Source organism: Canis lupus, chromosome 34, assembly GCF_003254725.2.
Source record: "Canis lupus dingo isolate Sandy chromosome 34, ASM325472v2, whole genome shotgun sequence".
In the NCBI taxonomy this organism is placed as follows: Eukaryota; Metazoa; Chordata; class Mammalia; order Carnivora; family Canidae; genus Canis; species Canis lupus.
This window is the reverse complement of record NC_064276.1, coordinates 31,298,266-31,316,266: the sequence shown is the minus strand read 5'-3', so window position 1 is coordinate 31,316,266 and position 18,001 is coordinate 31,298,266. Positions and strand designations below refer to the sequence as shown.

The following is an 18,001-nucleotide window of genomic DNA, read 5'->3' as shown; positions in this document are numbered from 1 at the left end:
AGTCAAAAATGTCTAAAAGATACAAAGAGTAGTAATTAAACTCTTTTTTATGTCTTTTTATGACCTTACAAAGTATATTTGCATAATAGCCTTCATTCATATAGTTACTAGTTACAAAGAAAAAGTTCCAAGACAGAAGAAGAGCTTTTGGAATGATTTTTCAAAGTCTTTAAAATTTAGCTTACCATTTAAAAATGTCAGCACAATATTTTGCCTGTACAAGATCAGTATTAACTATCTTATGATTTGAGTTTAAACTTCTTGAATTTCCTGAATTGAATTTATGAGTTAAGTAGATTATAACATTTCCATAACTTGCTCAAAATAATATATGTATTAAAATAATATAAAATATATAATAAAACATTAGAACATGTAACATATAAAATTATGTATGTAGCTAAATGGAATGCTAATGACTAACACCTTTGTAAAGAGTTTATCTCATACTATCCTTTTTTAAAGATTTTAATTTATGCATGAGAGACACAGAGAGAGAGAGGCAGAGACATAGGCAGAGGGAGAAGCAGGCTCCCCACAGGAAGCCTGATATGGGACTCCATCCGAGGACCCCGGGATCATGACCTGAGCTGAAGGTAGACGCTCAACCACTGAGCCACCCAGATGCCCCTAATTCATACTATCCTTAGCCAAAAATGATTATGTTTATTAATAACTAAAGATTATGTAGTAGGACAATTTCTTTTTTTGTTGTTGTTTTTTTAGGACAATTTCTTAATAGAAGTGTATACTGTAAACACTGATCACCAATATAATTGTAACTTACCTTATTTATTTAAATGGCTAAAATTGAGAAAACATGCAAAGGCCTTTCCTGATATTGTGTGTGTGTGTGTGTGTGTATTTTATATATATATATATATATATATATATATATATATATATATATATGAATACATTTTTGTCACCTCAAAATTTGTTAAAGTAATATGAAGTGAGTTGTCATGGAGAAAGAGAATAGCTAAACAATTTTCATTGTGTATCATATTAATTTTTTTTATGTGCTTTTTTTCCTTGTGTCAGAAAAAAAGGAAAGTCATTAAATTTGGTTGATTACTATTTGGTTTAAATCATTATATATAAAGTTGATAATATAAATGAATGAAATCAACTAGGTAAAATAATTACAGAAAAGTATGAATATGTATAAAAGATAACAGATATGATTTTTCTCTTATTAAGAAAGTTTTCACAGTTTATCAAGGGAACAAATTTAATGGTATATTAACTAAAACAATATATATATATTGTTTTATATATAACATATATATTGTTTTATATATAACATATAATATATATTGTTTATAATATATATATATGTATATATATCTTTTTTGTTTTTTGAGAGGAGAGAGAGAGAGAGAGCAGAGAAGGGCAAAGGGAGAAGGAGGGAGAGAATCCCAAACAGGCTCCATACTCAGGGTGGAACCCAAGCAGAGCTCGATCTCATGACCCTGAAATCATGACCTAAGCTAAAATCAAGAGTCAGACACTTAACCAACTGAGCCACCCAAGAAATCCAATTAATTATATTTTAAAGCTTTAGCTAAAAGTTTTCAATGTATTGCCGATTTGCATGTTTACATATCTCTGTATGTCTCAATACAGATCTATAAACATGTTAATATTTAGCTTAATAAAAAATATTTCATAAGTAACACATAAAATAAGGTAGAATCATGTCTTTCATTTCCTGTAAATTGCTATTTTCTGCCCATATGTAGAGAGCTTCATTTTTTTCACCAAAATGTTCTGTTAAATCTCCCTTTTAACATATTGTTAAACAGAATTGTGAAACATTTCTTACTTTTTAAAAATGTTAAAGTCCTAACCATCATTGTTGTTTATTACTTTATATTGTTAAAATTGTGTCTATAAATGCTTTTTCCTTTAAATATGTTGCTAATCTTGTCTTGTTTAAAACCTATGATTAACTTTGCCTTTCTCATATTCAGACCCCAAATTCTTAATAATACATATCATATATGCATAAACCAATTATGATTTTCCTAAACTGGTCACTAGGAAACACAAAGATTTCCACATTTTTTCCAGATTTTGGCTATTCTAATAGAAATATAGCAGTATGTCATTATTGTTTTAGTTCGCATTTTCCTGATGGCATATGATGTGGCCTATTTTTTCATATGCTTTTCTTCCTCCTATATCTTCTTTTGTGAAGTTTCAGTTCAGATCTTAGGCTCAAGTTTTAATTGGGCTGCTTGTTTTCATATTGTTGATTTTTAAGAATTCCTTGTATATTTTGGATAACAATCTTTTATCCAACATGTCCTTTGCAAATATTTTCTTTTAGTCTCCAGCCTTTCCTCTTATTCTCTTGACATTATCTTTCACAAAACAGAAGTGACCAGGTACATTTCAATTTTAAAAAGGTACACTTATGATTAAATTCAAAGATTGGTAAATAAAGACTACAAATGGACTTGTTTCCAAGATTCTGAGTTCACAAAGTCTTTTTACATTTTTGTCCACAAAATGTTTGGACAGGCACTACTAAGGCCCCTGAAAATTATATGGAAATCATTAAAGAGCTATTGTTTGTTTTAATCTTCCTTTAAGTCCAAGAGCCAAAGCACATCTACCTTGTATCAAAGCACTAGCAACAAAACTGATAAAAGTTTCAGTTTCTTTTCTTGATCTTACTAAACTTAATGATACTCTATGTTTTATAAACTCTTCTATTGACAGGAACATCACTTCTTCATTAATTGCCTTTCCTCCTATAACATAGTGTTTCCCCTTCATATGCAGCTATCCATTGGTGCAGAACTCTAAAAAGAGTCACGTTTCGCCACTAATAATGAAGAAAACTAAGTCAATAATTGCTTAACTATGTTTGAATACTTATCCATATCATGTACAAATTCTCTAAAATATCCTATGGATAAACATGTATTAAAATTTTAAACTTAAAAAAAAAAACCTGAAAATGTCCAAGCAAGCTGCATTGTCACTGACATCAATTTACTATTAAAATATACAATTATTCTAGGAATTAAATAATTTAGTCAATTGGATCCATTGCCCTCACCAATAACTTCCAGCTAACAAATGATAGGGGAGAATGTATTTGCCCTAATACTAGATATGATTATGGGTTATATGATAATATTAAAATACTTTGGAGGCAGATATTTCTTGCAGTCTATAGAAACCACCCATAGGAACGCCTGGGTGGCACAGTTGGTTGTGTCTGCCTTCAGCTCGGGTCATGATCCCAGGGTCCTGAGACTGAGCCTGGAGTCAGTCTTAGGAGGAGCCTATTTCACCCTCTGCCCCTCCCCAAGCTCATTCACTTGCTTGTCTCTCTCATAAATAAGTAAAATCTTAAAAAAAAAAAAAAAGAAAGAAACCTTAAATTTAAGATTGTTATAAATTCACCAGAAACTAACCATAGAAGTGGGCTGCTTTTACCCATGACAACAGAATAGGTTAATGACCACAAAAGTGAACAACTTCTGAACAAGATGAGAGAACAAGATGAATTTTCTAATTCTGCAGTAGGCTCTTTCTTCTTTTTCTTGTATCATTAATCCTCCATACTATTACACTTTGACATGCTCTTTTAATTAACAAAAAGTTTCTCAATGTGCTCATTTTTACCTTCATCTTATTACTTTTAAACACTGTGATCTGTGATTGCTCTGAATTTAACCAATTGATGTACATGTAATTTCCTATGAAACCCTGCTGACAAAAAAAAAAAAAATAGCTGTCTTTTTAAACATTTCAGGGGATAAACATCTTTTAAAATTTTCTTCTGATACTTAAGTTTTCCTCATATAATTAATTCCAACTTCAATCTTGTTAATTTTGAACTTTGAGCCCAGATCAACAGATATTTGTGCTGAAGAATTACAGCAAAACCTAGCCCATAACCAGGAATGGAAAATAATACTTGATTCATCCTTACTACGATAGTCAGATTGTTCTCATTAGAGATATTCCAACTTGCTTTGCAGGAACTGTTTAATCCTTTCAAAGAATCTTCTGACCTTAAGGAAACAATAATTATCTCCTGATGAGGTAAATAATATTATATTTCCAAAATTGTTTGCCCTTCTCATGAGAGCATAACTTGTACTCTGGGAGCTCAACGGAGCTGTTTAAACTCGGATTTATTAGCCAAAGTGTAATGGACAAATGTATAACCCTTGATTTCTGTTTATCTAGCCAAGAAGGAAGTTATATTATAGCAAACCACTTCTTGCTGCTCATATGTAAATACTGTGGGTTGCATAGAATAGCCTGTGACTAGGCTGAAAGAAAAGCTTACTGGATTTTTAGAAATGACACAGCTGGATTTAGGATAGGTTTTACTGTCTGGGTTTGGTAATTCAGGCTTCTATCTTCAAAATCTATTACAAAGACTGATAACCATTTTTGTTGAAGTATCCTGCTCAGTATCTTAAATGCTCCTGTCATTTCAAATGCACCAAAATGAATGGGAAAGGCTAATTCTATTCAAACTACAGACAAAATTCTGCAAGAAACTTCCTGATGAACAAAATCTTGGCAATAGTGAAGATGTGGATCAAAGATTAATACCTTAAGTCCTCAGTTCATCTACCCATGGATGAAAGCAGGGACTAAGAGAAAAGTGAGCGCTGACAGTTGGTGGCCCTGTGAATTAAGACTTAGTGTTGCTAGGGTTGTTTTGATACTCCCAACTAAGCTCTGATGATCTCCCATTGAATATAAAAATTGTGCAAGCACAAACATCAAGCAAGGCCTCTTGTGATCATGATATAAAAAGAACAAAAATGTGACAACTTAATAACCATGTCTAAGCACAGAAAAAACATTGTATAAACAAAAAATAATAGTTAAACACCCATTTTCTGACTAAAATATGTAACTACTGCAACTTTATTAATTATAGCTTTAACCCACTTTGTTATTCTCATCTTCTAAATAAAAATTAAGATATTCAAACATAAAATCATCCCCACTTTCTGAGAGCATCCAATCCAGAGCAAAATCCTGCTTCATTTAATCTTCCTTCAAATTACTTCACAGAAGCACAAACCCAATAACATATTTCATGATTACTTTCTTGTTGGGAAATCACATAGTTAACCATTAAAAGAGCCAACAAATCCAACTTTACTCAACCATAGGTTTTAGTCAACTACTTACTTGTCTTTGGCTGGAGGACATCAACAAATATATACAAGGAAAGGCAATATGCTTTCTCTTTATCATATGACTAAAATACTTAGTTTTAAAAATAAACTTGTTTCTATTTTAGTTTGTAAAAGCATAACTTGTCCATTTTGTTAAACTCGAAAAAGAAGAAAAAGTAACATTCCATTATCTTACTACAGTGAAAAAAAATCATGCAACATGCCAGGTGCATCTGTCTAGGACTTGCCATCATCTCTCAATATCATTGAATAGCTTATCTCTCAATACCATCTCACCTATCACTTTAGGCAAAGTTTGAAAAGCTGCATAAATAAAGGGAATTCTTACACTACACTAAGATAAGGTCTCAAGAATTTCTAGTTTTTGTACATTATATTAATATAGTAGCAATGTTAAAACTAAAGAGACTTCATTTGTAACTAATGATCCTCTCTATTTAGAATCCAATACAATTTTGAAGTGAATATCTATGTGTTAGATTAGACTAAATCTATTCTATCAAATAGACCATAATGGTTCAAACTCAAAAAAGTTTAATTTTCTCTGATGTGACACCCTAGATGGGTTTTCCAACAAGGTAGACTGAGAAAAGAGTGATGTGTTTCACACAGAGATTGGAAGATCTGGAGAGAGTATAGCCCTGCCATCTCCAATGCATCTCCAATAAGGCTCTGAGTTATCATCATTCCACACCCAGGGAAGAAAAAAGAATGGAGAAGAGCAGAAGCAAGAAGCAAGGTGTTTTGATCAGACCTGAAATTGGCCCATGTCACTTTCACTCACATTACATGTTGAGGACTTAGTCAAATAACTACACTCAGCTACAAAAGAGACTGGCACCTTAAAATTCTATGTCTGTAGGAGAAGAGGTACCTGAATTTCAAAAATAGCTGTTGTTCTTTTCCCAACTGTGTAAGAAAAGTAATTAAATGGTTTTTGCCATCACATAGTCCCTGTCTATTTTACTAAGCATTTAACTACATAAAACTTGTATATATGAGTTGTATCTATATTTTGATCTTTTAAAAAATAACTATAGCATTTGAAGAAACTGTTCATCCTGATGGTTTTCTGGGGGATCCCTGGTTTTAGTGCCTGGCATGGAGCCTGCTTCTCCCTCCTCCTTTGTCTCTGCCTCTCTCTCTCTATGTCTATCATAAATAAATAAATAAATAAATAAATAAATAAATAAATAAATACAAACAAACAAACAAATAAATAAATAATGAATCTTTACAAGTGGGTTTCTGTCTCATATAAAAATAGTTATACACCAGTCATTTGCTGAAGGCTCACATATGGAATTGTCACATAGTTTATGTTTAAAATACTTTAAAGGATCTGTTTTTATAAAATAAAATAGATTAAAATAAAATATTACTGAAAATGCATACAATCTAACAGCAAAACAAAGGTATATTAATAAAACATGATTGAAATCTTTATAGAAATAAAAATCAACAAATCTTTAAGCATTAACTACATACAAGATACTTCTAAGCAAATCTGGCACGCTATAAAGGAGATGGCAATATTCATTGTTAGTAGATCAAATCTGATTCAATTTTATCTTCTTTATTTATAGATTTCAAATTGCGAAAACATAACGTTTTTGTCAATAGCGTCTTAAATTGTGAGACTGAGAATACATCTAATTTGAAAATGTAAACAGTAAACCTAAAATATATTATTAAATGAGATAGATAATTGTACCGTATAAAACTAGGGAAATGTTCACCTTTGTAGAAAAGTAAGATCAAATTAATAAATATATGAAATCTTCACAAGCGAATATTTTCGGTGGGTGCTTTAGAGCAGACAATATTCATAAAAGCTCCCCTGGCATCCCAGCAGAGTGAAGGCTGTGGGAATTCCTTCCTTGGATTTGTTAAGCTGCTACAGATGGATAAATAACAACATATATTTGCTGAAATGATTCTTCAAAGCTTGTAGTCTCCAGGGTGAAAATGTGATATAAAGTGGTTGAATTTTCTTGAAAAAAGCAGGTCAGTCATTCTCATTCTTTTAAAAAACAGATTTTTTAAAAAATAAAATAAAGTGGATACAGGAAATAGCAATAATAAATTCTAAAAATTGCTAATTTAAAAGTAGATAAACACATTGGGGTTTCCCTTCTGGGTAATAGAATAGATGTACTTTTCTGTATTCTTTCCAGTTAGTACAACTAGCAAACGTGTACATTATAAAAACAAACATAAGAAATCTCTGAAAGGTGATGATTAGAAGGCATATTGTCTAGGGAACTTAGGAAGCAAGAACAACATGATTATGTGTCCCCTGAGTTTTCTTTTTGCCTCCTGCGTCCCCAAAATGACAATAGGCAGAGACATATTCAGACACAGCAAAAGTTGAGTCTCTCTAGCAAAAGTGCCAGGAAGAAGAAATCCTAGCAAGTCAGAAACCTTTTAGGCAATACAGCCAAACAACACTCCCATATACACCCATACACACACACACACACACACACACACACACACACACACACATTTCTACTGTGACCCTACCTCTGTCCATGCCAGTAAAGGTAGATGGAGTCTTCCAGACTTTTGCCCTTTCCACATTGCAACCAGGCATCACAATGGTGATCCCAATTGGGTCAAATAGGAAGTCAGGACTTTCATCCCTACCAGGTGGCGAAAAGATCTGCCCTCAGTATTGGTATTAGTGGAAACCACTAAGAAGCCTGGACTTACCCCAATACCCAGCAGTAAGGAGATGCTGCTCCCTGTCCTCACTGGGGTGGTGTCAGGAGAGGCACAGTGAAGTGGGAGGATTTTCACCACCTTTGTAGCAATGAGACCACTGTCACTGCCCTTCAGTGATGCCTAAGAAACATAGTCAACAGCAAGAGGAGCCTAAGGAGATACAACTACTAAATGTAACATGTATGCTGCATAGGATATTGGATCAGAAACAGGACACTAGGTTAAACCTACTGGGATCTGAATAAATTACGGGCTTTGATTAATAATAATGTATCAATATTGGCTCATTATTTATAAATGTGTACATATCAACAAAATATATTAATAAAAGGGAATCCAGGTATAGAATATATGGGAACTCTCTGTAATATCCTTTCAATTTTTCTGTAAATCTCACATTGTTCTAAAAAATTGTCAATAAAACACACAAACGTGCACATACCTGCATCCACACACCTTAAAAGTGAAAAGGCAAGATATAGAGTGGAAGAAATTATCTGTAATGCATAGATCCAACAGAGGTCCCATGTACAAGATACATAAAGATAGATACACATCAATAAGAAAAGGACAAATGACTTAATTTTTTTAGAAATGTCAAGAGATATGTTCAAATTCATAACACAAAAAGAATAACCAAATGGCAATGGACATAGAAATAGTGTTCAATCTTATTAGCCAACAGGTAAATGCAAAATAAATCCACAATGTAATACTATCACAATCCCACAGAAATATATCAAATAAAAGAGACCAAAGAAATGAAGTGTAAAAAAAAAAAAAAAGAAAAGAAAAGAAATGAAGTGTTTGATAGGAGTTAAAACAACCAGTGCTTTCATATAATGCCAGTGGGGTGATTCATTTGCATAAACACTTTGGAAAATAATTTGGCGTTATCTGCTAAAGCTGAGCAAATATCCCAAAACCCAGTAATTCTACTCCAACAAAAATATAAATGTGTGTATACATGTGCATATCTGCCTGTGTTTATGTCTCAGACATGAACAAATGTATATAATGTATATATAATATAATATATTACTATGATTTCCAAACTGGAACCTACTCAAATTGCTATTAACAGTAGATTGCATAAATAAATTATGGTACAATCACATGAAGGAATACTAAAATAGTAATGAGAATGTTCTACAGTGATTCATAATACTACAAATTAATTTCACAAATGTGAAATTGAGCAAAAGAAGCCTGACACAAAAGACTTTACATTTCAAAGGCAGGGACTTAGACTACAAAGAAGCATAGGAAGGTGGGGCTTCCGGAGTGCTATTTATTTTCCTGGTTCTTGGTTATGGATCTGCTTACATGGAGAGGTTTGCTTTGTGAACATTCATCCAGCAGTGCATTTATTTTTATGTGCACTTTTCTGTATGCTACTTTTTAAAAAATGAAAAAAAATGAATCAGTCTGTACATATTGATACAGAAGCATTCCATAATTTATTGCGGAGGAAAAAAGAGGTTGTACTATAGAATAAACCTACATGTTTAATTTTTGAAAGCATAATGACAAATGAGTTTTAAATATGTAAATAATAAACATCTGGAAGTGGCAGAAAAAGCACTTTGCTATTGTATTTGCATTTTTGCAATGAACTTAAATATTTTGTATTAAAAATACTTCTTATTTAATGAAATTATTACTTATTTGTTGTATACATAATTTCAACTTTCTTCTTGCTATTTTATATATCTCTATAAACTGCATTTCCCCCCTTGGGACAAGAAGGATTAACAAAATAATGCACCCTGTATTAGGCAAGGTCCTGCAGAGAAGAACTAAGAGGATATAGGGACATATAGAAGAGGAGATTTGTTATAGGAATTGGCTCATTTGGTTATGGAGGCTGAGAAGTCTCACAACCTGCCATCTGCATGCTGGAGAACCAGAGAGTCAGAAACAGAAAGCTACGAATCCCTCCAAGTCTGGAGGCCTGAGAACTGGGAGCTCTGAAGTACAAGAGAAAATAGATGTCCCCCCGTTCAAGAAAAGAGAGAAAGAAGTCACCCTTTCTTAACCTTTTTGTTGTATCTGGGTCCTTAATAAACAGATGATGCCCACCCATATTGGTAAGGGCAATCTCCTTCCTCAGTCTACTGAATCAAATGCTAATCTCTTCCAGAAACATCCTCACAGGCACACCCAGAAATAATGTTTCACCTGCTGCCTGGACATATTTAGTCCAGTCAGGTAGACATATAAAATTAACCACAGCACACGTTAGAAAAAAGACAAACAACCCCACGCATATCTAAAGGATCCTCACTTTCTACTCAATAAATGAAAGATTCTTATCCTGGTATTATTAGACTAATGTCTAAAATCCACTTTTCGAAATGTAACTCCCACTACTTTCTTCTAGGATTCTCCTGGTCACGTTAAACCAGCTGACTCACTCCTTCCCAGTGATATCCTACTTGCCTGTCTCATAATTTTGCTTGCTCTAATTGTTTAGAAAGAAAACTTTCCTTTATCGCTTTCCAGCTCAATTGACTTACATTCCTTCATGGCCATTCCCAGTGCAACAGTAATTCCGGGTCTTCTTGATGGAATAGAGTATTTAGTAACTGCTATCACACTTTAATTCAGATATTGGTGTTATTTTATTCTTTATGGGAATTTTCTTTTTCACTTAAATGTATTATTTTATGTACCTTTATGCTCTTCACTGAGGTATGATTGACATGCAAATGCTACATATCTTTAATGTATACAACTTGATGAGTTTGGGGACGACTGTATACCCATAAAACCATCACACCAACAATGTTATCAACACATTCATCACCTCCTAAAGAGTTATCCTATTCCCATTATTATTACTATTATCAGTGAATATGTTAAGAACAATTAACATAGGATCTACCCCTTAGCAAATTTTCAGTATATAATACAGCACTGCATGCTATAGTCACTACACTATATAACAGGTCTCAGAGCTAATTTATCTTGCATAACTAAAGATTTGTCTTCTTCGGACATCACCTTCCCATGTTTCCCTTCCCCTTCTTCTGGCAACCTCCATTCTAATATCTGCTTTTATGAATTTGACTCATCATATGCCTCATATAAGTGAAATTATACAGTATCTTTCTATGTCTAGCTTATTTCACTTTTTTATATCTTTTAAGATTTTATCTTATTTTGGTAGGTCTATATTATTTATTTTTTCCCCTTTTGTATTTTGACTTATCCCTTGAATGGTAAACAAATGAATTCATTTGAGACAGAGCATTCAGCGAGGGACAAAAATGCTTTTATAACCACTATGAATTCATCATGATTTCCTGTTTTAGTTAAAAACTCACAGAGTCCCAAATACACCTTGAATTTTCCCACTGTTTCCTAAGCCTACAATATTCTTCCTACATATTCTTTTCTGTCTACAGAAATTCTATAAAACCCAGTTCCAATGGGCTTTTCTCCTTTAAATTTATTTTCACATTTTAAGTCTTAAAACTTAAATCACATATCCATTGTGTTTTTTAGATTGGATTTCATTTGTTCAGAACTTCCATGCACTAGGAAACAAGTAGATGGGGAAAAATGCCCAGTAAGACAATCCTTGTTATATTTTAAGGAGTGAGATGAAATACTTTGTTTCCATGATATTTCTCAGAACAGATTTGAATAAATAATGAATAACTACTTAAATTTATTTCCATTTATTTAAATACTTCCTTAAAAATCAGTTTGTCCAAGAGTGGTAAATAAATATCTATTTTTAGTTGACTATTTTTTTCAGTTTTATTGAGCCATATTTGGCACACACTACCGTGTAAGTATACAGTAAATGACTTGATTTATGTATATTGAGAAATGATTACCATGATGAGTTTAGTTAATATCCGTTACCTCATACAGCTACATAAAAAAAGAGGAAACCCTGGTTTTATTCTTCTGATGAGAACACTAAGGATTTACTAGTTTAACAACTTTCAAGTATGCCATACAGCAGGGCTAACTATAATCATCATGTTTCACCTTACATCCTCAATACTTATTTAACTTATATTTAGAAGTTTGTACCTTTTGATCACCTTCATCCATTTCTTCTCCCCTCTCCATTATAGCCACAAATCTGATATCTTTCTTTCTCAATGAATTTTTGTTATTGTTATGGTTTTGGTTTCCACATGTAAATGAGATATAATACACTATTACCTTTTTCTGTCTGACTTATTTCACTTAGCAAAATGCCCTCAAGTTCTACCCATATTGCAAGTGGCAGGATTTTCTTCATTTTTGGGGCTGAACAGTGTTCCATTGGTTGTGTGGAATACACTTCTTTATCAATTCATCCATTGATAGACACTAAGGTTGTTTCCATGCTTTGGCTACTGTAAAGAAGCTGCAGTTAGCATGGGAGTCAGTTATCTCGTTGACATAGTAATTTCTTCTCTTTCAGATACATACCCAGAAGTGAAAATGCTAGATCATATGCTAGTTCTATTTTTTATTTTTTTGAGAAACAGCCATACTGTTTTGCATAGTGGCTGTGCCATTTTTTAAATTTAAATTCAATTAATTAACATATAGTGTATTATTAGTTTCAGAGGTAGAAGTCAGTGATTCATCAGTCTTATATAACACCCAGTGCCCATTACATCACATGCCCTCCTTAATGTCCACCATCCAGGTCTCCCATCCCCTCAGAGCCCTCCCCTCCAGCAAACCTCAATTTGTTTCTTCCTATGATTATGCCATTTTACTTTCCCTCCAATGGGGCATAAGGATTTCTCCACATCCTCACCAGATTTTTTTTTCTCTTATCATTTTCTTGATAACCATTCTAAAAGGTTTGGGGTGATACCTCATTGTAGTCTTGATTCACATTCCCCTAGTGCTTAGATGTTGAGCACCTTTTCATCCACCTGTTGGCCATTTGAATAGCTACTTTAGAGAAATGTTTATTCGTTTTCTTTTCTAGTTTTTAATTGGATTGTTTGTTTTTTTTTTACTATTGAGTTATATGTTATTTATGTTTTACATTTTAATCCTTTATCAGATATATGGTTTGTAAACATTTGTTCCCACTCTATAGGTTTTAATTTCATTGATCATTACTTTTGTTGTGCAGAAGCTTTTTAATTTGATGTAATCCCACTGGTTGAATTTTAATTTTGTCCCTTGTGCATTAAGTGGCATATCCAAAAATCTCTTGCCAAAACCAATGTTCAGAAACGTTTTTCCCTTTGTTTTAAGAGCATTGTGATTTCAGGTCTCACATTTAAGTCTTTATTCCATTTTTAGTTAATTTTTGTGAGTGATATAATAAGGCGTCTAGTTTCATTCTTTTACATGTGAATATCTAATTTATTTAGTACCATTTATTGAAGAGACTATCTTTTCCCCACTGAGAATTCTTGGCTTCTTTGTCAATTATTACTTGGTCATGAATATTTATTGAGTTTAGTCACATGTCCATCTATACCATAAAATACTACAGGACAATTATTTTGCTAAGAAGAGGATAGAAAAAAAAAGTAAAGCATATCTTACATAATGATTTAGAGAAAATACAATAATATGTACAGTGTCATTGTAATAATGTGAAATTTGTACCAGTGTTAGTAAATTAGAGAGAACATTATCTTTGATCATATTTGTGAGTATATGTGTGTTAGAAATATATTCTAGAAAAAAAGGCAAGTTTACTGATATTCATTGAAGAAAACTCTAAAACAAAAACAGCTTATTACACTCACTGAATTTAAGAACTCTGACCTGAAGAAGGCACTTTTTTAAGCCATCAGAAGCTGGTTATATAATATGACAAAGATACATTTGCATTATTCCTTAAGAAACTACAAGAGGTAGATCACATCATCTTAAAAATAACTATATTATAGTTAACGGAGCTTCATGTCATAACATTTTCAGCAAATAAATTTCTCCATCAAGCTCACCTCATGTCTGTTTCTTATTCCCTGTTGGACAGTCACCTAATTAACAGAACTTTATTCTGTCTTAGATCATCTGGTGCTTTCAAAGGTCAATATTTTTAAAAGTAACGGATATTACTACATGTGGTCTCTTAGAAACACAGAATGAACTAGAAAAGAATAACACTTTTAAATTTATGTTATTTAAATACAATTTAAATTATTCATGTTATAAGGCCAACTAGTCGCATATGAGCATTTTATATTTTTATGCCAACCCTCGCTCCAGTTTCTAAACTTTACGAAAAGGAGAGGCAAGTTCTGTTCTTGCAGTGTTGTACACTTCTCTCTCACTTCATTTATTTTCCCTCCTCCCAAAATGACAGCAATCAGTGTCTCAGTAACTCTAAAATCAGGGATGCTATCAGAAAAAAATCGAGGAGTGGCTTATTCAATCTGAACTTTAATTCATTCAGAGTGATAGGATTTTGACCTTTGCTTGTGAGTCTTGGCATCTTAGAACATGTAGTTTTAGCCATGGTCACTGAAACGTTTTCAATCAGATGCCGAAGTGTTTCCAGAGGGGCCTGGACTTTACTTACTTTTGACAAGAAAGATATATTTTATATTTTTCTTCATATCTACCATCTGTTCACTAGATTCAATGAATAAACTGTTCCTTAACTATTAGATATTAATTGGATGACAGAACCAAGTAAAACTTTTTTTTTTTAAGAGTGCAAATAAACCATCCTACTAAATATATAGCATAATGGAATGGTAAAGAATGTTAGATGCTGGAGGAGCCCCTGTGTGGCTCAGTTGGCTAAGTGTCTGACTCTTGATTTCGGCTCAGGTCATGATCTCAGGGGCGCGAAATCAAGTCCTGGGTGGGGCTCCACACGGGGCTGAGCATGGAGTCTGCTTAAGAATCTCTTTCTCCCTCGCCCTTTGCCTCTCCCTGAGGTCTCTCTCTCTCTCTCTCTCTCTCTCAGAAAAGGATGTTAGATGCTGGAAAACAAAGATGTATTAAAATGAATTTGACTTTCATTTTGATTATAATTGATCCCAAATAAAAGTTGATATAGAATAGTTTTCTCAATTATAATTGAAAACAGTTTATCAACACAGGGTAACATCATCCCCTCATCCATTTTAATTTTCCTCTGCTTTCCCTCACAAATACTAATTCCTATTTCCTCCATCATAATATAACATTTAATACCATCTTATATCTTATTGTATGCTATGAAGACTTACTGTGGTATCCTTGTCCTCCAGGAAGGGTATCCACGTCCTACTCCCTGAAACGTGGGAAAATGTGCTGTTACATGGCAACAGAGAACTAAACTTGTTGTTGTCATTTTCCATTTGAATAAAAGATTTATTTTCTTCTCAGGAAAAATAGGAAGTTAGGAAAACAGTGCATTTTACAGCCAACATTTGTAGTTAGCCCTAATCCTTCCTGGCACAGCTCTCATTAGCATTAGCTTTTTCACCAGAACCAAAATAGGCACCCCTGATGGAACCAGCATGGAAGACCCTGGAAGGCTGCATGTTCTTGGAGTGAGAAACATAAGACAGGCGGAAGTTACTGAGAGTGCCATCTTTTGAAGCAGCCCCTCCCTTTCCATTTTAGAGAATTTGCCTAAATTGTGGAACTAGTCAGCACTTAGAGCAGGTGCCTCCTCTCCTTATAAAATGGGCGACCCTTTTCCAAAGAACTTGGGCTTCCTACACCCTCATATTCCCTAATCCAAAGGATGCTAATCAATTGACTGTGAAACAAATGATTATCCTGGATTATGTGGGGGGCTAAATGTTATCACAAGGGTCCTTTAGGAAAAGGAACAGGGAGGCAAATGAGGAGGTTTTAGTCACTTCAAAGGGAATACAGCTCTGCCAACTTGATTTTAGCCCAATGAGACCAATTTGAGACTTGTGGTCTTTACCACTCTAAAGTAATAAATTATTGTGTTGTTTTAAGACACTAAGATTTTGGCAGTTTATACATCACTAGCAGAAAATTATACACTAATTTAGCTCCACTTCTATTTCTATGGACTGGATTAAGTAGCCAGTAATTTTGCTGTTCTAAATGTTGCCTTTTTGCCACACTTTGCTCTAAATGAATATAACTGTGTCCAAACCTGGAGATACTTATTATTCAGCTAGTACTTTATCAATCATCTGCAAATACATATCTACATTTCTTTTTACCTAGCTCTTTTATAGCTTATTTAAATGTTTACTATCATCATGGAAATTATTACAAAAAAACTTGCAGCTATTGTTATGCTTTTATCACACTTCAGTTCATATACAAAAAATAACAGTAAGTAAAACTATTAAATGATCTCAGTATAAATCTAAGACTAGTTTATATTTATCTCCCACTATAGTGGTAATGATAGAGTTAGAAAGATAGGTCCAAAAAAAAAAGAAAGATAGGTCCATTTTCTCAACTCATCTGGCCATCTTTTAAACTTTTGTAAGTAACTTTATTTACAAATTGGTTTCATAAGTAACTTACAGCTGTCACAAATTAAAGGAAATGTTTTTTAATGTCTAATAATGCCAAGTTTTCTGTGCGCTATAGCCAATGTCAAGTGCACCCTAGATAAAATTAAATTAAATTAAATAATAAAATATTTATTAATTAGAAATTAAAATTTATTAACAGAAAAACTCAATAAACTGCTAATGACTTGGTCTTATTATTTTGTGCTTAAGTATGAATATTTTAGTAGCAGTAAACTTAATAGTCTCAGCATTTTTTGTAAAAACTTTTGGCACATGTTTGTTTAATTTGATTGTGAAGTATTGCATAAAGCAGAAAATTTACAATTTTATTGCCAAACAGCTTTATATATATTTTATACATTGCTAGATATTAAGACAAATCAGCAGACCTTTGCATATTAATTATGCACCTGAATTATTATATCATCGTATTTCTAAAGGAAAGCGGCTTTCTGTATCCTAGAATTTGTTGAATTAAATGTAATGTCTGTACAAACACACCTCTACTCCACCTTTATAGTGAACCACCACTGACTAATGAATGACAGAAAAAATAAGGAATAAAAAAAAAGAATAAATTTTCCTGTGGTCATAAATATTGAAATTATTATTGTTGCAACATTTTCAATAATCTGGGTAGAAGGAAAGTTTTTTTTTTATCAAAACTGAAAACTTAATTGCTTATACTTGCAATTATATCTACAATGTATAACACTATTATGCCTTCACCACAGCAAATGTGAAATATGTCAAAAGTTTAAGGCCATTGTAATTATAATAAAGCTGGCAATTTAATAGGAAAAAAGTTTCTGAACTTTCAGAAATGCAGTGAATTATCTGCATTCCATTCCTGCAATTTTACACAAATTAGTAAGATCACTCTGATTTCTAGTAAGCTACTGTTCCTCAACTTCCCCCAAATTCTCAATTTATCAATGAAGGAAATTTAGCTCATTTGGAATAAAATCTTCTTTCCTATTTTATCAAAATCTTCCTAATGTCTCCATATTTTTGAGGGAGAGAGTTTAAATTATTTCATTAATCAAGTATAATGCTTGTAATTGTAAAATGGATAACTAGTCCTGAATTTTGTATTAAGTGGTAACCTCTATATTTTATTCCTAAAAAAAAAGACTGATTATGAGAACTTAGATACAGAATGAATTTGGAAAGATTTGGGTGGAGTGCTTGTTCCTTATCTAGGCTAATTAATGTAATTAGGCAAATGCATTGCCTTATCCTTTCAGAGAGGTTATTTAACTGCTTCCTTATCTATTAAATTGTAATACTACTTTAGAAATAACGAATAATATTGTAAATAAAAAGTGGATCAACTTGAAGATAGAGGGAGGAGAGAAAAATCTCAGATTCGGATTTGAAAGTGAAGTCATAAGTATATATGCATATATTTTTTTTTCTTTTTGGCCTTTGCATCATTTGTGATCATTTTCTCTGCGAGGCTGAGTTCATTTCTCTTTTGCATTGTGCATTTTATGTGTAAACATTAACTGCTGTGCCCAGGCTAATTCACTTGAGGATATTTGACTTATTCACATGAATTCAGTAACATCGGCACATACATAAAACACTCTCCTGTTAACAGTTATAAAATAACAGAGAAAAATTGGAATTACATGATAAACTTACATATATACT

The 18,001-nt window shown here is 32.7% G+C and overlaps 2 long non-coding RNA genes across 9 annotated transcripts in view; one reads left to right on the top strand and one right to left on the bottom strand.

The window, feature by feature from the left end:
* The window catches only part of LOC112645912 (uncharacterized), an 87,927-nt gene that overhangs the window by 20,284 nt on the left and 49,642 nt on the right, over window positions 1-18,001 (bottom strand). For 3 of the 4 annotated variants that reach the window (XR_003127319.1, XR_004812056.2, XR_007408152.1), the window contains one exon: window positions 15,083-15,126. The exons of the other annotated variant lie outside the window; for it this stretch is intronic. This is a non-coding gene — a long non-coding RNA (uncharacterized LOC112645912). The remainder of the gene's footprint in view (window positions 1-15,082; window positions 15,127-18,001) is intronic. 4 annotated transcript variants of the gene reach the window in all.
* LOC112645914 (uncharacterized) overlaps window positions 1-18,001 on the top strand; it is a 313,664-nt gene that overhangs the window by 282,263 nt on the left and 13,400 nt on the right. The window lies entirely within an intron of this gene.